Here is a 25,000-nt window from a genome sequence, read left to right on the forward strand (position 1 = left end):
AGAAATCAGAAAGAAAACTCCCTGGTAGTTCGCATAGGGCCCCGTGCTGCGCCGTATAAAATAGCGCCCTTCGCCTGATTTGCTGCCGGGTTAGACTTTTGTTGTTGTTTGTTGTTGTTGTGATATAAATATGTGTTGATTTTTTCAGCTATGCCCAGACTTTGATCCTCAGAAGTAATGGATCTCTCCCTCTCCCTCTCTCTCTCTCTCTCTCTCACACACACACACACACACACACACCACATGGGGGGGGGGGCGAGGAGGAAAAGGAGGGCAAAGCCTTACTCAGACCCCCACCCCCCAAAAGTCTGACCATCTTTTCATCAGTAAAGCTGTCACTCACTAATCAAGGTAAGTCACTTTAAACTTTTGTCACCTTCTTGCCAGGCGCGCGTGGTAACTTTTGCACAATTAAGCTGTGAGAGGGGCTTGTGCGGGGGGCGGAGGGGGGCTTTCACAGTTCATCGCTAGAAACTGAGCAGATGTGCTGGCTGTTGCCGTTTTCTTTCTTGTCAAGATGGGGGGGGGGGGCAAAGGCCAGATAGTACGAAAAAAATCCAACTGAGTTTGTGCTGCTGCTGCCTGTTCTCGGCTCTGCATTGTCTTAGCCGAGTGAAAGGCTGAAACCCCCTCCGCCTTCTCTCCTTCCTCCTTTAATTCCCCCTTCTGCCCAGATTCGCTTTTAAGGGTTTTATGATAATTTAATACCTTTTAAAAGGAAGATAGATACTGATCGGGTTTCCAAAATCCCTGTTAACGTTATTTGCAGCCAGTCGTTACTAGCCTCTAGGGCGCCTGACACATCTGTGATACCACCAACAGGGATTTCACATCAGGATTTTTTCTTCTTCTTCTTTTCCCCTTGCAACGCTCAGAAGCAATCGCCAGCGTTTGCAAGAGGTAGCAGGACGTGTGTTTCTACGGGAAACAAGCGGATTTCGGGACTTTTGCAGCTCAGTTCAGATCTGTCAGTGTGCCTCGGTATATAGTTGTGTGTAACTGGCCCTTAAACCGTGCTAACAATACAGAAAAGTGAAGCATCGATGGCACGGTATGCACTGCAGAGAATGCTTTGCTGGTTGGGATTTCACAGCCGGTAAAATGCCCTAAGCTGCAAGCGAGAAAGAAAGCTCTCTAGTAAATAGCCTGGATTCAGGGCCTGGGTTGCAGGATAATCCACATATAACTGCAGTGTGTCAGGGGGCTTTCTGTTTCTATATGGTCTTCTCCCCCGGCTATAGAAATACGGTGAAATGTTTCCATAAATTGATATTATACGGAGAAGGGACCATCCCCCAGCGCGGAAAATCTCGTCCCACATCTCCATCTCAAAGCAGGAAGACACATGGTTTAAAATACCATTCTATGCCAGAAAAAGCACAGAGCACAGGGGGATAACAAATAATCCGTGTATCGTGTGTTGTTCCTCGGTTTAAAACAAAAAATCAGACATTTCCCCAGCTCTTCTTCAGTAAGTAAGCATATGCTTTCTCTGTTTACAGATGCCAAATTTATAATGCGGCATAACCTTCTTAAATCAGCCTTTAATTTTCTTATGAGCATATCTAACCTATTTTTATCTATTGCAGTCATTGTGTTATAGCTCAAATTATTATTTGTCTCGATTTCTTTAAAGTATGAAATCGCATTGTAGGTACCTTGCTCCCTCTCCCTTCCTCTCTTCCTCCGTCCCTCCCCCCCGCCACTTTGCTTGAAAGAAATATAAAGAATGAACTTGGAAATTAAACAATTCAGAACCCAGATTATATATGTCAATTCCAGAATTCTAAACAAGGGATGCAACGTATTAAGATCTTTTGCAATTGTTTCTGGGGTGCTGCTAAGGACACATTGCAAATAAAATTCTGGCTTTACTGCTTGCACTGCAGTTCAAGTTAAAATGTTGGTGGTAATTTATATGAGGAAGTATCTCCACTATTGTATCAGGAAAAAACAATCAGCTGGAGCAAACGTGACGCTTGTTTCAGTGGTCTTAACGAAACAATGTTCTTTAAAATAAAACAATCTTTTGCTTAATTGTTTTCTTTGTTTCCCCCAGTGACTTTTGGGAGAGTGAAGTTTTTTTTCCGACGTATTTATCTGGTAAACGTAAAAAATATATATAATCTGCTCCGTATTTCATAGGCCTATCTGTGGGAAAGGAAGAAATATTACATCGTTTTATGTAGTAAACTAACCCGTGTATTTAGTAAATAGCACAGGGATTTTATTTTACAATAAATTAACCCTCAGTGTCACTCTTATTATAGCCTGAGAGGACCATGTTGTTAGGTAACTTGTTATCTTCAGTGCTTTGTTGGTTATAAAACGTCAAAATTATTCAAAATATGATCAAGACTGGATTCTTGAAGGGCAAATAGAATAGGTCTTAAATTCCTGCTCTAGAAAGATGTCAGGCTGGAGATTCGTGTAGATAGATATTTTCCTGTATAAAACAAATAAAATAAAATATAAGATTCCCCCCACTCCATCTGTGGCGCCGTCAGCAAAATAAACTGGATGGGGGAAATATAATTTGGAGCATTTATTGTCTTTCAAAAATATGTTGCCACTCTGATGCAGATTTCACATCAGACAGTTGGACTAAAAAATCGCCCAGTGGGCCTGTAATGTTGTTTTTTTTTTAAAAAAAACGCTTTGTTTTCAAATTAATTTCCAAAGACATTTCTTTCTCCTTTTTTTAAAATCGGCAATGCTTTGTGTAAAAATAGACAAATCTGAGCTTTCTTCCTTTTCCTGCACTGAAGGTATTTTTACTAGCTAATTGCTTAAGTGAACTAGACTCTGCAACAAGCCAGCCTGTAATCCGAGTATGGAAATGTATATAGGTTGTATTGTTGTAAGAAGACTGTGCAGTTGGGTGCTGCTTTGCTAAGAGGCCCATGTGTTTATCCGAGCGCAGACCACCCATGGAGAGGGGAGAGACACGCGTGCGTCCTCCTCCCCACTGCCCCTGCTTTTCATTAACACCAGGGACTTCAGTTGGAGAAGCCCGCCCCCCTACTTCGCTTTCTGGAGGCGATCGCCCAAACTCCTTGCTTTAGCCCAGTGCAAACGGATGCCTAAACGTTTACATAAGGTAGGAGGGGAGGGAGCGATGGGGCTGATTCAACCAGCGGGTTACAGACGGAGGGAGGAGGGCTGGCATTTTGTTAGCTTGTAAATAGTCCAGCCTAAAAGGTGTTGACAGGAGGGGGCACTATTTGGGGGGCGCTTCGGGCAGCTCCTTGGCATCTCCTCTCTATAATAAGCTGTCCACAAGAGGCTCCTCCAGGAGGGAAAGCCCGGGAGACGCTTGCTCCCCATCCCACCTTTAAGAGCCAAACGGCACGTGTGCAAAGCAGATTAACCAGCGAAGGTCTGGGCAAGGCTAGGGGGGAATGCAGCGCCCTCAGGGCAGTTCTAGCAGCCGCGATCTGGTGCTATTATTAACGGTCGGACCCGGCGCCGTTTTCGGTCTCACGCACCATCCGCGTTGTAGCGTCTCCGGGTAGGTGGGGGGGGGGTAAAAAACCTCTTTAAAGGCACCGTAAGTGAGTTCATGCAGGAAATATGTGGCGGAAAAGACAAGCTTTCCCGGAGCGCCGCTGATTTCCCTGGAGACCAGCAAGGCAAGAAAGCCAGCTTTAGCAACCCAGGCTTGGCCACAAGAGGTTAAAGGCAGAGGGTAGCAGGCCATTGGGCGGAACAGGATTCAGATGCAGGTCCATGCCGTGAGAGTGCAGCCAGGATATAACTAGCTACACAATGCAGCATCCCCACACCCAGGCATACATAAGCCATTCCCTGGTTCCTTTCTGCTTGGGGAAAGTCACCCAAAAACTAGGGCCTACTTTCATCCCTCCCATAACTCTTATTGGTTTCAAATCAGCCCTGATCGGAACCTCTGATTCCATAACTGATCCTTTTATTCATTTATCTAGAATGTATGGTTCCTATTACACAACATATACCTGTGCATATACAGGTTTCCGCACACGGGTGTATACATCTGCGCCCTGACATATGTTATGAATGTATGAATATGGTTTTCATGAACAGTAGAATGTTATCCTATATCTACACACACATCGATGGGATCCAACAAGCGTAGGTTCCTAGTTGGGGGCTGAGTGAAATCCATAAGGGTTTAGGGGAGCCTGAAGATTGACCCCGAGTTTTGGGGCGACTTTGCACAAATGACCGCCGCTGAGTTGTCGAATCCAGCTGCTGTTGGTTCTACTGGAGCATAAATGCAGCACTTAAGGCCTCCTGGCAGCTGTGGGTTAGGGAGAAGTTCAAGCCTTGGTCAGAAAAAAGGATTGTGCTTTTCAGCTGCCTGGTCCCGAGGTTGCCCCAAAGCGCACAGTTTCCATGACGTTCTTCAATGAAATATTTGACAACATCACAGCGCAGGAATTTACAGCCCTGTGTAGCGCAAGATTTTTGGGGAATTTGCTGGCAGGAACAGCCCCTCAAACAGAAACCAGTTCCCGAGATATTAACCTTCAGACGTTACTATTTAGCTCCAAGACACAATCGCTTCCCACAGAGGAGACCTTTAAAATATCTCCGTGTATTTATATCTTCGCTTACGGGTGGGTAGCTAGAATGCTTTCCTTTGAGCATTTTCTCGCTGGCTGGAACTCAGATCTGCGTAGCCTACCACGGCATAAATAGAGAGGAGAGGGAGGGAGAGAGATTCAGTGGGCGAACTCCGCAGCCTGCCAAGATGTTACTGAATTGCTAAGCTGCGAAGTGGCTAAGGTTGCTTCGCTATATATGGGCCAAAAAAACAAACAAACCCTCAACTTGTTGCAAAGCCTAGAGCCAATCTCAGCACCCAGCGGGAAATCTTAGTAGGATTTCACCTTTAGGTGACATTCTTTCAGGCAATTCTGCCCTCACTGAAATTCAGTGCGGTCAGGATCGGGCCCTGCCTGGAGGCAGAAGTTGGTGCTTTCTGATAAAACGTGTTCGTTTCCCCTAGCCTCCACATACTGTACTTTCGGTAGATCTGGCCTAACCACCGTTAGATTCAAAAGAAGCTTTGTCTCGCACTCCCAGACTGGGACAGACTTCCGGAGTGAAAGGAGCTTTCTCGCTTCGATGCGGGTGTATCAAGTAGTTGGGTGCAAGAGAAAAGAGAAAAGCTGTAAATACTCTAATATAGAGAAAGGGAGATTAGAGTGAACCCCAACGTCTGATTCCTGCTACAGCCGCGGACAGGGCACTCTTATTGGCGGGTATTTGGAGGGAAGTTATTTGAGGTCGGATCTTGCAATCCTTTCTCAGGCAAAGTTCCCAGTGAGCCTGCAGGATCGGTTCTGTCTGGACTCTAGTCTGTTATCTCACCGGTCCCCACCTTGTTTTGTTTTATAACCTCCCTTCTCGCGATCATTTTTTGTTAGGGCTGGGCTTTCCCTTGGTTAAATCAGGGGGCAGGATCTTGCCTCTTTCACCTCTTGCAAGGTGACGCTGCTCTGGGTCATGCGTTGCGTTCCTCAGCAAATCCGCTCTTGAACCAACCCAAGACTCCCTTCAAGACAATCCTTATTTCCCATGATTTTTGACGCTATTTTCAGAATAAGCTGCTGCATGGAAAGTGCAGTGTTATTTAAAGAGAGGAGAATACGCTGACAAAAACAGGGTTAAAGGATCCTTTGGGGGAAAATAAATATTTATATAGATCAAAGTAGCACACCAAAAGATGCCTTTCTAACCCCAACGAGCGTTATTAACCACACAATAGTCTTGCTCTGAGTAACTTGTTGTCCAGAGAAATGTTTGAGTCCCACGAATAGTTCAGATAAGTAATCTCTCTTACTTTCCTATGTGTGCCGAAGGAAAATAATTCGGAAGGAGCTAAATTGGTTTGCTGAATGAAGATAAAACAGCAACAGAGTCATTAGAAGGACAGTTATTCCTGTAGCATGAACAACTTTAATCCTTTGAGAGCAAGGTTTTATAAACTGTATCTTCCCGCCCCCGAATCATGCTTGAATTTATTTTCAATTTTTGCCTTTATAATCAACATGCATTTGAAATGCCCTAATCCAGATTTCAGGTGGTTGGAATGGCGCAAAAGTAAATGACAAAATGCATCAAAGACAGAGGATTTTGATTTTATGTGACTTGGGGAAATAGCTGCATTTGTTGTTTGTGGACAAGGGAAATTGTTTTAATTGTTGTGGTGTTGCAAGAAACTTTTGTTTCCCTCTTTGCAAAGCTTTCACCATTTTGTGAGTTGTAAAAGTCCTGCTCTATAGATAGAGTTTGGGACCGAAAAGGAAATACTGTTTTGTATTTATTCACAGTTAAGCGACGGGAGGAAAAGTTTTTCTAATATATAGAGTGAAAAGAATTAATACAGTATATTTCCATTCTATATCAGGGACAAGCGAGCGTGTTGATTTTTCTACTAAAGAAATAGCACAATGGGATGCAAAAAATATAAAATAACCAAATAGGTTACAGAAGTTCCCAGGAGTTGATTTACATGTGCTCTAATTGCTCTCTTTGACCATAAGAGTCTTCCTAAAGTGTTAATACCTCGCTGATTAATATCCAAATTAGTTCTCTCAATAAGTGACGTCTTGTTGTCCAGACGCACAATGTGTTGGTACAATCAAACAGAAATATCCACATGACTTTGAAAAGTTAAAGAAGGTAAGGAGTTATATGAGCCGAAAACTAGATCCGAGTTTCTGATAGTTGAGGCGTTGATCCAAAGGAGAAATATAAATCACCCCATTAGCTTATGAGATCAACCGTGTGCTGATTGTCCATACCTAGAGAACATACCCGAATGCACATGTTTAGAACAGGGCGGCACCATTACATGCAAGACAATAGGGACTTCATTAACCGTTTCTCCGGCAGAGGTGGGGTGCGGATCGCCTATTTGGCAGGCACAATCTGTGCGTTATTGTGAAACCTTATCCCGCCTGCAATCCGTTCGTTAAAGCCTCTAGCAGGCTTTTGAGCCAAGCGCCCTCCTCTTGTGTGGAGTCAGAGAGGTCAGTGGAAGAGACCAGAGCTACGTTAGAAGCAGGATGTTGGGTCCATATGTCCCATGTATGTCGATGAATCTCCCCCGAAGCCTGCATCCTGGGGGAGAGATGTTCCAGGCGAACGAATTGGGGTCCCTGGACTTTTAGAAGGATGCTGTGGGGCCTCTTTGGGGGAATACATTACAGCAAACTTTGAACTCTCTCAGTGGATGGGGAAGTCCAGTCTGGTCCCCCCCAACAATAACCAAAGAACCTTTCCACGCATTGTGTCCAATCAAAACCCTCCAGTTACCTGGAGCACCGCAGAAAGCCCGTTTAATAGATTCATAGACCCTAGGACTGGAAGGGACCTCGAGAGGTCATTGAGTCCAGTCCCTTTCACCCCAGACTCACAGGCTGGCAGAAACTATTTCCAGCTAAGAGGTTTGTTAATATCAAAGTGTCAGTGGTGTTCCTTGGCTGACAATATTTCCGTGCGGAATGGAATGAGACAAACTCCCCTGAAGTCTTATTTTAAACCCTTTCCATACTAGAATTCAAAGCCTTCAGAGAAATATTCCATCCTCCACTTCCCCTCCCGGCGGTTACCAACTAGAGTGTGATGTAGAAAGAGTTTAGTATCCTTAACCCAAGGATGTGCGTGGAATGATCGTTCTTCAATACGATACAATCACCTCTCTTGACTAGCTAAGGATAGTAGCGTGTATTGAACTGTAATAAATTGATCACGCGCAAATACAAACATTTTTAGACTAATCCCAAGAGATAACCGAAGAGTCCTGACATATTTCATCCACCACCTAAAGAATACTACAGGTAGGAGTCATCGATAGATGACTATGGCATTTCAAAAAAGCCACTCCCCAAACGCACATGTAAATAAATGCATGCTGTAGATCTGCAGTGCGTGGTGAGCTTTTGTGCTCACGTATCTATGGAGTAAAAGCAGGAGGAGATTTTCGATAAAAGGATCAGTCAAAATACATTTCAGTGCAAACTCTACCCTCCATGTCCTTTTCTATAAGCCAGGCTAATACAGATGCGCTTTGTTTATAACCGCCTTAAGGACAGATCTCCATCTGAAATTCCCACTGTACACAATGATCTGCAAACAAGGCATCCGGGTGAGTTAGCCACCTGCTAAGAGAAGGCTCCTATAAATTAATCCATGATTTAACTTTCACAGAACTAACGGATTCTCTACCCCCTCACACACACACACGCCTTGTGGGTGCTAAATACAGCCCCAGGCAGCTCTCTAGCAAACTGTCCAGAGTTCTCCAGCTCTCTGGGCAGAAAGATAACCGGTTAGATAGCGACATTCATGCATTTTTACTGTCTGGTGACAATAAGGAGGTTCTGCAATTCTTTTGCAGTCTGATTCGTGAAGGCTTAAGACTCAGTCTTCCAAATGACCCAGCCTTGGTAACGTCACACTAACTGCGGGGAAAGCGTATGTAAATACTCATCATACAAGGAACGTTTATCATCAAGTGCTGTGCTTAAAACAATGCCTCTTTGAGGTACTGTCATTGCCAGTGATTAGAATATGAAGAAATAAATAGAACAATAGAAAATGAAGATTATAGACTAGGATGGCAGGTCCTGTGTTGCAAAGCCCCGCACAGGGGGAATAGCCTGTACTCCCTCTGCTATTCCTTTCGGTGAGGAGTTGCAGGGCTGGGCGCTGAGACCGGGTATCCACATACCTATGAGTGGCAATCCAAAGGCCAGATTCTGCTCCCTTTGGTGCGAACCGGATTAGAAGGCAGGGCAAAGGTTAGCCCCCTGAGTAAGAGAGTCATTGACCTCAGTGGAGTGGGCTGGATCCCCTCACACTTAGTTTCTCCTTCAAAGCATGTTCTTTCTCCTGGCCTTACTGTGTCCCTTGGCGAAAGGACACCAGAACAACACCTTGTTTTGAAATATTCCTTTAAACAGGCCAGAGGGTCAAGGGTAAAGCACATTAAATAAACCTCTCTCCGAACCCCATCCTGAACACCGTTATGATGCCCACACTTTCTCCTTTTGCAAAATGGGAATAGCAAACCCGCCCCCTCGGATAAACTAGTTAGTTAGCTGTGCAGGGCTGGGGTAATTTAAAGAACTAGGGATTATTCACTATTCTTTTGGTACAGTAAAGTTGGATATGTTTGGAAGGATCAGTAAATGGTCACGTTGTCAAGACTCCATTTAACCCTGCCGCTTTTAATAATTGTAATCAGAAATGCAGGCAGAAATAGAATTAGGTTCCACCCGATGTTGATCCTGCAAAGCTCAGCCAGGCAGAATTTCTGTTGAGTTTAGTGAAAGTTCTACTTCCCCCTGGGATGCAGGATTGGGCCCCTCCCTGAAGCTAGTCTCTCTCTGACAGTGAGTGAAACCAGGCCCCCATTCAAATCCATGGCAAAACTCCCATAGATTTCAGTTGAGCCAGGATGTCACCCAGTGCATGTATTTTGGGCGTAGGTCCATACACAGAGCTGGATAATATTACTCCGCACCCACCGATAGTTAGTTTCACCGATTATAGATTATGCCGCCAATTAACATTTGGTGATTTTTACCTTCTTGCGTCCATAATAAATCTCAAATTTAAACTATATACAGAAATGAAGGCAAAGGAGGAAAGCTCTGGACGCCTATCTGTGGTGTAAACGATGCAAAACGACTTTTGACATATCCTGCCTACGCAGGAAAATACAATTTTCTCTTCTCACCCCCCTTTAAGGCTAAGCAATTGTTCTGGGTGGAACCTATCCCAGCGCCTTAACGCAGAAATTATCTTCAGACTGACTTTTTTTTTCTTTAAGGTCAAGAATTGATTCTCATTTGTCGTTCATCATTTAATCTGAATAGGCGAAAGCCTGCTCCTTTAAACGATATGGTGGCGGTTTTCACCACAGTTTTAGCGTTTAATTATAATAGTTTTAGCTTTTAATTATAATTATAATTAATGTTATGGAGTCCCCACTATGCGAACAGACACAAGAATATATAAGCACATACCCCCAGTCTGTATCAAACTAGAGGGGCAGCGCTTGTTAGAAATACAACAGTTTAGACAATCATATCGCTCATTTCCTATACAAGTAATCATTGAAACGGTTAATCTCCTTTTAAGAATCTGTTTCAGGCTAAGTATATATGCATTGTTTTTAACACAAAAGAACACTCTAAGAAATTACTCTGGAAAAAAAATCCTCAAAGGATTTGATTAGGGTTAATTCAAATGGAAACATGAAATTTAGAAAAGCAGATACAGGAGTCTCTGCAAAAGACTGGTATTTGCTTCTGGAGTGACTTGTGCTCTGCAATAAAGCAGTTGTTTTTTCCATGAGTCCATGTAATTATAGGGTCTGATAGATTAAGTTTTCCCATTCTAGGTTTATACTTCGTGTGTCCCTCCCTCCTCGCCAGGCAAACTTTGTAGAAATTTATTGAAAATGCAAAATACCAACCCTTAAATTCTATGGCTTTTTCCTTAGTCGCACGTGAATTTTTAAAATATCTCAGTGGTTGGAGGGGAAAACGCTCAGGTCCTGACAGCTAATCTCCCCATCAACTGCATCTCCAGTCCTTAAAATATGCCTCCAAAATATCGTTTTGCAGCTAATCCAATTAAAATCGGTAAATCAAAGAGAGATCGAGGCAGAAGTTTAGTTAGCCTTAAACAACGGAATTTGGATTGATATCTTAAAGGCATAAGAAGAGTGAATGAATGATACAGTAAGCGTGTTTTACACTGAGATTATTTTTCTGACATTCTGGGAATTCTACAGTTAAAAACAAAAATCGCTCAACATTTCCCCCCTGGAGAGTGATATTATTTGAATGTTATAAATCATTAATTTAAAGCATCGTCGACGATCAGGAAATGTATCCTTTGAGCGGAGAGGTCCTGGATGAAATTGTTGTCCTAAAATATCTGCTGGGTGTTGGTTTAAAATGATGTTAGGAATCTCCGCACAGAGGTTTATGAATGTAGCTCTCAATTGTCGCATTCGTTTCTAGATAGTTGTTAAAGCGACTACATGTCGAGGTGCAGGGAGGTGATATCACCTCGATTCACCGTGTTTAAAATCACCCCGAGCACCGAAAGAGCTTTTTCTCCGCCGAGTCTCAAACGAGTGCTGCCTTCTTTTCTATCCCATAGCCTACAGCTTGTATTTCGAGCGACCCTGGAGGGCGAGATCCCTCCTCTTTACCTAGCTACTCCCAACCGCCTCAATCATGCTGAAACTTCCAACGCCAGGCTGGGAGATAAGGCAGAAAGTGATAGCAAGGCGGCCTGGGTTTTTGGTCTCTGCAGAACAGAGCTCCCCACGCACCCCCGGCCACCAGAAATGGATGTAAATCAGAATCAGCACCGGGGGTTGCTATTTGCCTCTTCGCTTTGGAATCTCGTTTAAGGCCACAATGTTATATTACGCGGTGGAGGAACCAGTGCGCTGGATTGAAACTCGCGAGTCAGAGCAGAACTGAGCCCTGTTCCGCGCGGCTGAAAGGGCTGATTCTGGGAAGCCCTGTGCTAGAAATATTTGCTCAGAACTGCCCCACAGTGAGAGCAGAAATTACAAGGAGGCAAATTGCAGCAGACACTTCTGTATATATTTATTGCAAAACCAACAGGAGGGCAAAATGCTAAGCACTTAAACCGCACACAAGCCCTTGTCTATATAGCTATGGCATCTGGGGAGAGGTTGTGTCATATTCACAGAGGCATTAAACTCCGCTGGTGGATATTAAAGCAGTATCAAGTGCTTTGATTAAAACAAATATACGCGTGTTGTGAAATTAGCGCAGGGATGTCATAAAGGAGGGTTATCACCTAGGGGAAGCGTTTGAGACTGCAGAGCTCTAAGAGAAGCCATGTGTCTGATTTGCACAGATTTCACTTAATTGAAAGAAGCCATTTCTCTGGAATGTTCTCCAAGGTCACCCTGCAACTGTAAAGTGTTTGATTCAGCTGCTTGAAGAAAACAACATATTCTGCAGGTAGATAGATTAGACGCGCACGGGCACAGGTAAATTTCCCTCCGAAACTGTCAATGGGGAAGGAGCAAGGAGACAGAGAGCGAGCAAAAAAAGCCCCCACATGTAAAACAACCACATAAATACCGATCACCTCACTTCAGAAGGAGCAGTTTCATTTGTTCTTTCTCTGTTTCTCTCCCCAGAGCCAGTAGTCAAAGCAAAGCAACGTACCTAACCCAAAGGAATTGTCACCCAGAGCTTGAATTCTGCATACAGTGTTGAATCCAGAACCTTAGATACTCTCTGAAGTTGAGGCACAAGAATGGAAAGAGACTGAGAATAAGGATTTTTTTTTTTTTTAGTTAACCTATCAAAGTTTTGTTGTATAGGGATAGTTTGGCTGGGTGAGAACGTCAATTGAAGTAAAAAACACCAAAATAGACTTTTGGAGGTGGGGGATCAGTTGTGGGGGGATATCTAGCTATATCGTGTATGTATTTTAGTACATATAGACATTGAATGAATGTCTCTATATATTTTTAAATACTTACTTGTAAACCTTTATAAGTAAGAAGTATTGAGAAAGAGAGAGACGTGTGCACACATTCATTCACACACTGAAGGCAAGCTAATATGCTCGCTGAAAGCAACGAGATGGTCTCTACATTCACTTTACTGGCTTAGTAGGTGGCCGTGTATATTTTTGTTGAGTGGTGTTTATGTTAGTAAAAAAGGATGAGATTACAAACAGACCACTGAATGCCCTGAATTTTGCTGCTGGATTGGTAAATTGTATAAGTAATCAGTTTCTGTGAGCAAATATGATTGTTGTAGTTTTCGCAGAAACACATTTGCATTATTTGGGGAGATTTGCTGTGTGTGGTTATTGCTGCTTTTGTCTTGCTCCAAGCTATATAATATGTTTCCCATCAGCTCCTAAGAAAGAGACAGTCGAGACAAGGACAGACTAGCTTTGGTGCTGGGATTGGATTTGGAAAATAACTGAAAGTGCACACGAAAAATGTATGAAGAGCGCTCAGGTTTGCAGCGTGTTTGGTACAGTATAAAAGGGCCCGATGCTGCTTTATCCCGTGGAGTAGGCAGGGCAGGATCAGGCCTTTAAACACTCCTCAGGAGGCTACACTTACAGAGTTCCCAGTTTCCCACGATCACGGCTAACACATATTGGCACGTGGTCTTTCGTGATCACGCCTGAAATAGTAATAACCGTAGAAGCCCTGGGGTTGGTAAATACAAGATCTTTCCAGGACTATTTCAAGCAGACCCTCCCAAAGATTATCATCTGCTCCAAAATCAGGGGCCTCGCATACCCATGATTTCCCCAACATCAATCGCCAAATCGTTTGCCCACTCCCTTTAAATCACAATGGCAGGCAAAGGGCCCGATTCTGAGGTCCTTAGCCAGACACAGCTCCCACTGACCTCAGCAGGGGTTTTTACCCTAACTGCAGGACCAGACTCTTGAGTCTAGTGGACTTTTCAATCAGTCACCATCCCGAAATATTTAGGACCGCAGGGACTGCACCGAATTCTAATCTTTCTGTGGGATATTGGTACATGCTCCCGTACCAATGCATTTGATGGAATCTCTTGCGTGCGGATTACTTTTAATAAATAGGATTTTTACAAACTTCCCCTGTCCTCATCTTTAGGTAGAAAATTAGTTCAATGCCCACAAATTACGTCAGCCTTTTCCATATAGGTACGTGTCTCCTTCGCTGCTTTCCTACTTTCAGTTTTGTGAGTAAAAAACTTCTCGACAAGAGGCATTGTTAAAACAGGGCTGGGTCAGGGCAGTTTTAGATGCATTTGCTTTATTACTGTTGTGCTTCCTCATGGACTAAACTACAAAGAAAAAACGAAGTGTAAACAAGTCTGGTTTGAAGAGGATATTACCCAAAGTTCAGGAATGAGCGTGAAACGTTCGCAGGCCAGAATGTAACAGAACAAGAAAAAAACAAAAGCATCTAAACAATAACCTCCGCATGCAAGAAACCAGATGGCTTTGCCGAGTGAAAGTTGCCTGTGGAACTCCTGCACTGGGTTTGGTGGCAGAGATGAACGCAATGGCCCCAGAGCTAGTGAACTTGTTCAAAGCCCAGGGAGTTAGATCCAGTCATGACAACTGAGTTTTGAGCGGTTATCTTGTATTCCTTGAGATTTTACCCTAAAAGGGGTTTCGAACTTCACTTGGTGCCAATGGTGCTCCTCGCCGGATGCCTCATTTGCGTGATCTCTACCTGGTCCAGCCGGTTCTTTCAGGCGTATCGAGCTAAGGTTTAGTGCCTGAACATGCGTTATAAATATATAGACTATGCCTGACGTGTTAAGATTTTTTCTTTTTAAGGATAGAGAAGCCAATACAAGATCGCCTGTTTTGAAAGATGCAGAAAATCAGCCAAAAAGACACATGGGCCTAATTTCCCCCAAACCCGAATCACCTCGCCCACATTTTCAAAAGTGACTTTATCCGACTTCCTTTGTTTTTTAAAAAAACGGAGAAGTCTTTTCTCGTGAAACCTGCAATTTCTCCAGTTACATCGGAGTAATAATTCCTCCAAGTGAATCAAGAATGTATCAGTGAAACCCAAACCCACCATTCCGTCGGCATCTAGAAAGAAAGGGTCGGAGAACGAATTCTCCTTTGAACTTGCAGTATTTCCATCCTCTTCTGGTTTTCCTGAACGGTTTTATTTCAAAGTGTGTTTAACCGTGGGCACAGTACAATTGGGCTGGGAGGTTTCCTGTTAATAATAAAAACGCCAAGCAGACATATTGGAATCTAATAAGTGAACACCCCCCCCACACCACACATACACTTCCTAGCACCAGTACCTAACCATACTGCATTCTAGTTCCAGCTTCCAGCAGCACTAGGGATGCTGTATACCCGCTGTGCAACGTGAGGCTAAGGCAGATGAAAGTGATGTCACATTAATGTCAGCCAACAACTCGAGCCCACACAGCCTTGATTGCTCTGATTAATCTTGCCAATTTGTCTGTCAGCACTTGGCTAATCCGTAAATAGCCTTCAACAGGTGCTTTATGCTTCTGCCACATCCTTGTTTCTCCCCTCCCCAGTCAGCTCTCTTAGATGGGGACAGTGACTTTCTCCTCTTGAACTATGTGTGTGTTTTTTTAAAGAAAACTTTCAAGCTATTGTTTAGTCTGTGCAGTGGATGCTTTGGTTCTCCTGAAAGGAAGTCATGGCTCAGGGAGGAAATGTGTGAGAAACAATGGGGGGATTACCTGGCTGCAATTTACATGCTGCTTTCACAAATTTGGCAATACACAGCTACATCACAGCCTCCTCTTTTGCAAGGATCCCTCTCTCTTTTTGTCTAAGGGATCGATGCCTATATATTGTCTAGCTGAGCTAGAGCCCACAGTAAACAAGGGTTTAACTGGTGACTCCTACCTGGTCAATATCCTAAGAGTGCTCTGGGTTCCGTCTTACATGGATATCCAGTTTGCTGAGGCTCAAATTTCAAACACCACTGGCTGATTCCACGGGCTGTCGTCATTTGTTTTGACAGTGCTTGGCCAATACTCACAACTGAAGCAGTTTCTGCCCCGAAGATCATACAGCCTCAAGTTATGTTCCCTTTGCCCTGCGTGGCCCTCTGTGGATTTCACAGACAAGATCAAGTAAAAGATCCCAACCAAAGCTTGAGCTAGAGAGAACACATTGTACCCGACGCAATTTTATCCTACAATTAAAATGATGGTCAAATATTTTCTTTGCTACGCTATCAGAAATTCCACCGTCTTATTATAGTGTATCTTTAGCCATAAAATACTGGTTGTATGGAAATAGAGGATTACAATTATTGTGTTTGTAGGATGCAATCTTGCCAGCTCTGGGATTTAGCACAGTAATCTCAAACACTGGTTTTTACATTTAGGCAGCCCTATTAACTACGGAAGCTGACTCCAAAGCGCTTTACTCTTCCTACAAAGCGATTGTTTTATTTCACCTTGGCAAACTGTGCTTACGTTGAGCGGTTCTCTAGAACTTTTTAAACACTTTAGCTCGTAGCAACCTCCCGTTGCAATTTATCTAGAGAATGCCTCGGTTTGTGAGGATTTATTTGACGCGCTTGGCGTTAGCATCCAGGACAGCTGCTCGTTTTTAAAAGACGAGGTTGGCGCTGCATTTTTCGGATCCTTTGCTCAGCGACAAGGGAACAGCGTCTTTTAAACTGGTTTCTCTGCAGGATCGCTAAGAGTTCGGGAAGTCACGGGGGAAGGTTTCCAGGCACGTTTTCTAAGGTTTTGGATCATTCACTCTTAGAGCTTTGGATCAGACCCTAAAAGCCCCAATACACGCATACAATAAAATACAATTCCTAGCTGCAAGTTCACATCTTCACCTGAATTTCCTGTGGGTAGAGAGAGCGACTATTTTCAAGCAATTATTTGATAAAATAAGACGATTAATCCACCTGTTCTGGATTCGACCTGCAGTCTGAGGACATGTCAGGAAACGACTCACAGCCCTGCGCGGTGCAAATATTTGGACGAAAGACAGGTAGGAAGGATTGTCCAAATGTTTACCAAAGGCTGTTGATAGGCTTGGGATTTATAACCATGTATAATCTCTGCTCCCCCCGCCTCAACTTCCCTAGCAGGTGCGTCTAGTTTGAATGTGACACATGCTGGGGGTGTGTGGTGGGAACGGGGGAGAGAGGAGAAAAGGTTGCTACGCAATTCTAGGCATCCCGATGCGCTGTAGTCCTGAGCGTGTTCCCGCCGAAGTCAATGGACAATCTCCTGTTCACTCCAATAGCTACTGGATGAAGGCCAAAGTCAATTTCAATGAGTCAAGGTCCCTGTTCATAATTAAAACCATCACTGGCATTTTTAAACCCAAGAAATGCATCTGTTTTTCTCAGCAGTTATGACAAAGATTGCAAAACTGGGTGTGCTTTTAGTCTTGAGAAAAGAGGACTGGGAGGGAGGGGACCTGGTAACAGTCTTCAAATATATTAAGGGCTGTAATAAAGAGGTCACTGATCAGTTGTTTCCATGCTCCCTGAAGGTAGGACAAGAAGGAACTGGATTAATCTGCAGCAAGGAAGATTTAGGTTAGATATTAGGAAAAAACTTCCTACCTATCAGGATAGGTAAACTCTGGAATAAGCCTTCCAAGGGAGTTTGTGAAATCCCCATCATTAGAGGTTTTGAAGAACCGGTTGGACAGACACCCGTCAGGGATGGTCTAGGATTACTTGGTCCAGCCTCAGTGCAGGGGGCTGGACTAGATGACTTTGAGGAACTTTCCAGCCCAGCATTTCTACAAATTGTAACAAAATAATTCCTCTAGATTACTTAGGCCTATCAAAATATTTATCACAACACTCACTGCAATATTGTAATATAATTCTCTCTAAATAATGACTTTTACTTTCCAAATGATATGTTAGGATTCTAAATAGACCAGTCGGACAATAGATTGTAGGGAAAAATCAAGGCAAATAGAGGTCCATAAAGGTCTGTAGACTCATAACTTGCCGCTGAAATCAATGGATGCTACTTGCCTAAATACTTTTGAGGATCCAGGCCTGGGTGATTTGACCAATCACACAGCAGGCATTGGCAGAGATGGGAATAGAAATTAGCTCTCCTGACTCCCAGTTCAGTACCCGCTCCTCTAAACCATGCTGCCCAGAGAGCAATTATTTTGTCAGCATAAATGTAAGTGTGTTTACTGAGAGAATCATTATGATTACTACTGTCATTAGCACAGCCACATAGGAATTGTCATACTGGATCAGCCCAGCCCATCTCCTCCAGTATCCTCTCTAACAGCAGCCAGTCCCAATGCTTCAGAGGGAGGTGCAAGAAATCTACCAATAAGCTCTCTTATCAATCACTTGCAGAAAATCACTAGCATGCAAAATGAGAAAAATCAGCATAACATTAAGTCACTCCAGTCTGGCAATTTCCCCGGCCTCATCCCCCTGGTTCTGGGTTTTAAGGTTTTACTCTGTGCAAGAAACACTAACATGACTTTAGCATGCAGCAGACTAGAGAGGATTTCAGAGGACGTGCTTTTTTTAGTAACAAACAGCAATCCTATCTGCTGCAGAAAAGCCTTTAATTCATTACAGCCTTGTGCTACCACAATTTGCTGACTGCTCAGATGGGTGGATACAATGGCTCCATTGTTGTGTCTGAGGGATATCCCATAATTGCATACTGTTGATTAAACGGTATGTTTTCTATTTTGTTATCTGATTTATTTAAATGATTTTTCTAAGATAGGTTGGGGGGGGAGGCTTGTCCTCATTGTGTTGACAAAATGAAGGAAAATGGCTGGATTATTTATTTATTATGGGAACTGTGTAATTTTTCTCCAGATCAAGGATTGAAGAATAAAACATAGGAGAAGGTATTCAGAACTCTGTCAATTCAGTTTTTGTGCTCAGTGAAGTTTTAATGTATACTCAAAAAATTAAATCCTAGTTTAAATGCAAGTCTCAGTGCAACCTCAAATATGGAATCATGCCTCTATAATAATTCAAACTAATCTGGATTTTCCTTTCTCTCAAACTATTAATTAGCACTCACTAAACAATGTTCTTAAAGAGCTTCCCAGATTATGCTCCTGGGCCATAGACTGACTCCAAGATATATAGCTGTGATGGTGCCACAGAGTAACAGTCTGACCTGCTTGTGTAAATGGACACATAAGATGACCCCTAGATCCTAGCCCTCATTGAAGTCCGTGATGGGTATGGATCTGCATTCATGTTGCACTCCCTGTTAGTACCCAGCCCAGGGCCAGGGAAGTTAATGATCCACCAACAGACCAAATTCAGTGGTGAATCCTGGTTACATGCCACCTCAGGCATGTTGCACATCTTTCTAAGAAGATTGAAGTCAGTGGGAACTTTACTCTGGATTTCAATGGGAGCATGTGCGGGGTCTTCTATGTCGAATCACAAAGGTTAACTGTGGCTCTGTCTTTATGGCAAGTGCAGCTGGGTTTCTGTAAACATCTGTCTTCATTATGACAAATGTGGTTGAGTTGTGCCTGCTCCTCAGCTTTCTTCATAACACAACCATGTATCAACCACATTTGTGCAGCGAATATTGGTCTCTACAACATGGTTAGGTCGAGGTAAGTGGCCTTGCATCAACCTAGTTGTGGAAACATCGTCATTTAAATTTGGCTCCCACCGACATAAGTGCCTCTCTATGCGGAGTTAATAACATCCCCTCCCTGAGCAGTGTGGAGTCACGGTCAATGTAGTGAGGTCACTGCAGTGCCAGTGCAGATGCTGTGTCGACGGTTACTGACTTTCAGGAGCCATTGCACAATGCCCCACACTGACAATACAATCGATACAAGCACTTCTGGTGAGGACGCGCACCGCCGGCACGAGGAGCCACCTGCACACACACAAGTGGTTTGATAATGGTGGCTGTATGCCAGCGTCAGTTAGGTTGACATAATTTTGTAGTGTAGATGTGCCATATATCTACAATATTTCTTAACTTTAGGCCTCTGTTATGTTTCAGAGATCTGTACATCAGAGGGAATGCAGCAGATGGGGAGAGGGCCGGAGATCCTCCTTGCATGGATCACCTCTTCCTTCACTGGATGGATGATCAGACGTGTAGGCTGTGGTGCCAGGATATGGCCAGCACAGTAAGTGCAGCCTAGGGCTGTCATTCACAGTATGACTCTGTGGGTCATGTGGAAGGACTAGGCTGGGTAAGGAGTGGGCAGGACAGGGTAGTGGGAAGACACATCATCCCCTCACCCAATGGCCCAGCTGAATTCTCCATGGAGAGACAGTACAGGCCCCCAGCTATCTTACCTTTTCTGCACCACAGCCATCTGGGGTGGGAACACAAGCCATGCTTACTGCAAGCCATGACGCTAATGGGATACAAAGTTAGAAGTACTGTATCGATGCCTGTAGGGGCACAAGATCTCTGTCTTACTTAGCCAAGTAATCCTACTAAGGTCAATGAGACTATTGCAAAACCAGTAGGATTTGGCCCAAGGTTAACTAAAGTAGAAACAAACTAGCTAGGGCTTTTAAATTCACTGAGTTTGGGTTGGAGGCTGCAAGTGATAGTTTGTGGTCCAGAGCAAAGTGGTGGTTATATATATTTATTTTTTAAAGGGAACCATTGACAGATGAAAAGGTTTATATTCCACAGAATTTTACTGACTGATCTTCCAGGGAACATGCAGAATTTTATGGCCAAATTCTGCACTCGGTTTCCCTGGCGTAAATCCAGGCCTGGGGCTGTATTATCTTATCTGGTGATGCTGTGAAGGAGATGATCTGAGTGTCCCTGTCCTGTTCCCAGCTCACCTGCCCCCCCTTTGTTGCCCCAGGACTGAACCCTGAACCTGCACAGAAACTTGCATAAGGCCTGAGGATGACTGGAGGGTGGCGGGGGGGGGGCAGAGGGCGCAGAAGTCCCATGGAGACAGCTGTGTCTGCTTCTACACAGGGATTGCAGGGAAGAAATCTGGGTATTACAATTGCCAGGGGAGCTCTGTATACTAATAATATTGAAGTCTTTTAATATGGGAGAAAAAGTATCTTTCTTGGAAGGAAAGGAAGTTGAGTACAGAGTGGGCATAGAACTAAAGTTGTACAATGCACTTTCCCAAAATATCAGGTCATGGTTTGTTTCTTGGTGTCACTTGTCTTACTGAGCTGGCTCGAGTTCTGTTAGAATGTGGATTGCTGAAAACTATTCCCCATGCAATGAACAGTTACAGTCCAATGCATGAACCCATACAAACCATTTTCATTTTAGCATGGAAACTGGGCACACCGAGAGTCAGTCAAAAATAATTTGATGTGAAGTTTCTTGGAGAAATGTTTGTTTAAACTGGCATGGAAGGGCCAAATAATATGCCTTGTTCAAGAAATATCAGCATCAGAGGTCAATGAACAGGGTCTCAATGCCTGCATATAATGAGTTGCAGTGACAGACCCTGTATCTACACCTACATTAAAATATTAATTATTAATTATTATTATTCCACGAGCAAAAATATAAATAATAGAAAAATATTTGTATCCAAATTCTCAGTGCAGAAAATTGACTTTTCATTGCACAACAGAATATATGTATGTGATTTTTATTTATTTATTTATTTACTTACTTATTTTTTGAGGAAAGCTGACACTTCCTGTGAAAATATTCATTTAATCAAAAAAACCATTATCTGTCCAAAAAAAAAGTTTGAATAGAATTTTTTCACCACTTCTATTCTACATAGGAGCTGGGGTGATGGGTTTAATCTCAGACAAACAAGGGTGAATGAGAAGGCAACGAGGAATAATTGGCAAAAGCAGGAACTCCTCACCATTAACGAGTACAGCAGCAGCAAGGCTGATCCAGTAATTAAAGCACTACTGTAAGTCTTGCGAGGCTGGGGCTCAATTCCTGGCTTTGCCAGATTCCCCGGGTGACCTCAGGCAAATCACTTGGCCTCTCTGTGCCTCAGTTCCCCATGTGTAAAATGGGGCAATAGCATTTTCCTACCTCAAACAAATACATTACAAATTGTGAGCTGCTCAGTGATGGAGTCCATAGATAGAAGGAAGGGATATTTGCAGCATGTGCTACACAAGTTGTAATAGCCTCTGGGGCAGCCTTCCAGCACTTATGCGGTTGATAAATTATGTTCTCATTGACCTCGGCAGCAGCACTGGGCATAGGTGCTGGAACTAGCTTGAAGGTTTCCATTATCTGCAACGGCTGTCAGCCCTCGCCCCCCCGCCGCCCCCACACCACCACTCTAAAAACTGTTCCAGCACCCCTGGCACTGGGGCAATATTTTCTGGGGCAACAATTAATTGCTCTTGAACAATTTCTTCACTGTATTGTGAATATATTCCATAAGGTCAGGCTACAAAGAGTCCCTCACTAGGGTCCATCTTTGATTACCCCATGGCACTAATTATCTGCAGTGCATTGTCAATGGGCATTTTACAAGTACATACACTTTAATAGCAAGACTGTAGAACTGGGAGTCAGGCATTCTCATTTCCATTCTTCACTCTGGCTCTGAGACAAAACACTTCACGGTCCCTGTGAGTCCATGAAATTTCCTCATCTGTAAAGTGAAGTATTAATATCTACCTTGCCAGTGTGTTGAAAGGCTTAATGAATGAATGTTTGAAAAGCATGTTGAAATTTTTGGTACCTCACTGTAGAGTATTGTAAACCGGTTGAAGCAGGGGCTGTCATTGACTAGGGTTTTTATGTTCCCTGCACCATTAGGTCTCAAAAACACAGCCACAATATAAACAATATATACTAATCAGGATGATGAGGTCTAAATTTAGGCTCATATTAAATATGCTGATTCAAATCTTAGTTCTTAAGATGTTGTTGAAGTTAGTATAGAATGTAAGAAAAAAGAGCAGAGATGAAGACCTACTGAAGCACCTTCTATAGGCACCCTGAATTATCATTACCACCTCAGTATATTTGTCAAATCTTCCCCCACCCATCTAGTTTTCCTTTATTTTCACAGAGCTTAAAGACCAGATCTTGCACTTGCAAAAGACAATACAAAACATCTCTTGTCTTCAGTGAGTGCAGCTTTAGGTCATATTGTGGATAAGGGGGAATACTGCAAAAAACATTTGAAAAATTTTGAATGAAACCTACAAGTTAATTCCAGTGGCCTTTGTGATCAGCAGTGTTGCCTGCTAGACAGAGCACTAGACTGGGACTCAGACTTGAATTCTATTCATGTCTCTGCTACTGCTCTGCTGGATGACCTGGGGCAAGACACTTTGCTGCTCTGTGCCTCAGTTTCCCATCCCTAAAATGGGGATAAATGATGCAGACTCTCCTTTGAGGTCTACTGATAATAATACCTAGCTTTTATATAGTGCTTTTTATTTATTCACTTCCCATGAACAATTGTACCAGTGAAATTCTATTTGCAAGAATAAGCCCTTCCTGCTGAAGATGACATATTGCCGTTGTACAGGTGTTCTTCTTCACTAAATGCATCAAGACCCTGATTGAATGCCCAACTGAAGTCACTAGGAATCTTTCCTTTGATTACAATCAACATTAGATTAGGACCTATGGTCAATTCCCTCCATCCTGATTAGTATATATATTATGACCTAGTTTGAGAGTTCTAAAATAAGCTACCTACATCCAGATTTAGTCATCTGAAAATCAGGCCATCATTTAGAGGTGCTGGGCACCCGCTACAGCTAATGAAATGAATGGGACACAATGCCTATATATGGATTTAGGTGTAAAATTTTCAAAGGCACTTTAAGTGACTTAGGAACCTGCTCCATTTTTAGAAGTGAAAGTCAATGGGAGTTAGGTTCAAAAGTGCCTATGGGCCAGATTTTGAAGGGCATTCCCATTGCACTTCTGCAAATCCCATCAGTTGCCTATGTATGTCTTTAGGTGCCTAAATACCTTTAAAATTCTGGCCCTCCATCCCTTTTGAAAATGAGGCAAGCTTCTAAGTCATTTGAAAATGTTACTTTTGGTGTCTTAAGTTAGGCACTCAAGTTTGAAAACTTTAGCTTAAGACAATGTCTTGCCTTACGAAGCTGAAGAAATATTCAATGCGCTAATATTGGTTGCATGAAGCCATGCTTATGTCATTACTTTAAGTTCATTTAGCTATGGTTCTTGTTAGCTACTTGATTATTGCATGAGGTAATATAGTTGCACAGGGTTTGCCTTGATTTAGTTAATCATTTCAGTGATGCATAATATAAAAAAAGGATAAAACAAATTGTCTCCATAAAAACAGAAAGCCAGCAATGGTTTCATATCACATTTAAGCAAAAACATCTGTAATTGTCCCCACTCACTGAATGTGAAGCATTAATGGTCATCCTCCACTAAACTCAGTTTCAGCTCTGCTGTGCGTTAGGGAAGGAAAAGTTAACACAATCCCAGACGGAAAGACATTGAAACAAGCTGCCCTTTTCTCTCCCTGTACTTTCGTAATTCTGCCACAAACACTATTTTCCCCCTCTTCTTTACAGGTTTTTGGCCAGCCATCCTGACCTACTCTGAGGAATTTTCATGCATGAGGCTTTGAATTTGCAAGTGTGCTGTGTATATAATCTTTCTCTGAAGATCTTCTACAGTATAGTAATAGAGAGAGACTGATCGGATGATATGCTGCCCAAAGAATATCCAAAATGCACAACTTTTAGCTTCAGCCAATGGTGGTTATCAAACGGTAGTTGAATTACATTTATAGGTTTCCCTATTTTCTCTGTGTAACTGTGGGGCTCAAGTGTCAGTTTTATTTACCATTGCGTGACTCCAGTGGCTCTCCTGGTTTCAGTAGTTTATACTGGGCTTGAGCTACTGGTAGGGATATCAATATCAGCACCCCAGTGGTGCACACTTAGGGTAGACCTGTGGGGATTCTGGAGTACTAACTAGGCCTCCTTTGATTGCTGAGCAGACCAACCCAGCCTCTTTAATGCATTCTCATCAACAAGGACAGATCACAAATAATGGGTCATCCCCTCACTAGTGGGAGTGGGATGGTTGCCCCTTAATCCACGATGCTTCTGTTGGAATATCTGTACAACAAAATGTTGTACATTTCTCTTCCTAACTCCTAGTGTATATTGATTGTATCAGGCTGATAATGAGATGAGCCTCACTAATTGGAATGCTAAGTTGCAACCATTTTTCTACTCAGAGATCCGTGAGTATGGAGGGCCGGAGTCATGTATACACACTCACATTCTCCCTGTTCCCAGTTGTCTGGAAAAGCTGCTAGATTGAATTTTTGCAAAACAATATGCAGGAGTGAAAAAGCAACAATGCAATATTTATTCTGCTAGGCTCCTAATAGATCCCCTGTACGTACTCCGGCGTTTTGTCTTTATTACACTTTCTTTGTTAGTTTAATCTTGTTGTAGTGAATGCTTCACCACTTTTTCCTTTCAGTGAGTGTGGAAATAATAATAAGAATAATAAATGATCAAATTCCA

The 25,000-nt window shown here is 43.0% G+C and overlaps 1 long non-coding RNA gene across 1 annotated transcript; it reads left to right on the forward strand.

Moving 5' to 3' along the window:
• The first annotated feature begins 210 nt into the window (after window positions 1-210).
• LOC116832779 (uncharacterized) lies at window positions 211-25,000 on the forward strand. Its single transcript, XR_004375539.2, has 3 exons — window positions 211-351; window positions 19,539-19,668; window positions 24,032-25,000. It is a non-coding gene; the product is annotated as an uncharacterized LOC116832779 (long non-coding RNA).

The sequence above is a fragment of the Chelonoidis abingdonii genome, chromosome 19 (assembly GCF_003597395.2).
Source record: "Chelonoidis abingdonii isolate Lonesome George chromosome 19, CheloAbing_2.0, whole genome shotgun sequence".
Classification (NCBI taxonomy): Eukaryota; Metazoa; Chordata; order Testudines; family Testudinidae; genus Chelonoidis; species Chelonoidis abingdonii.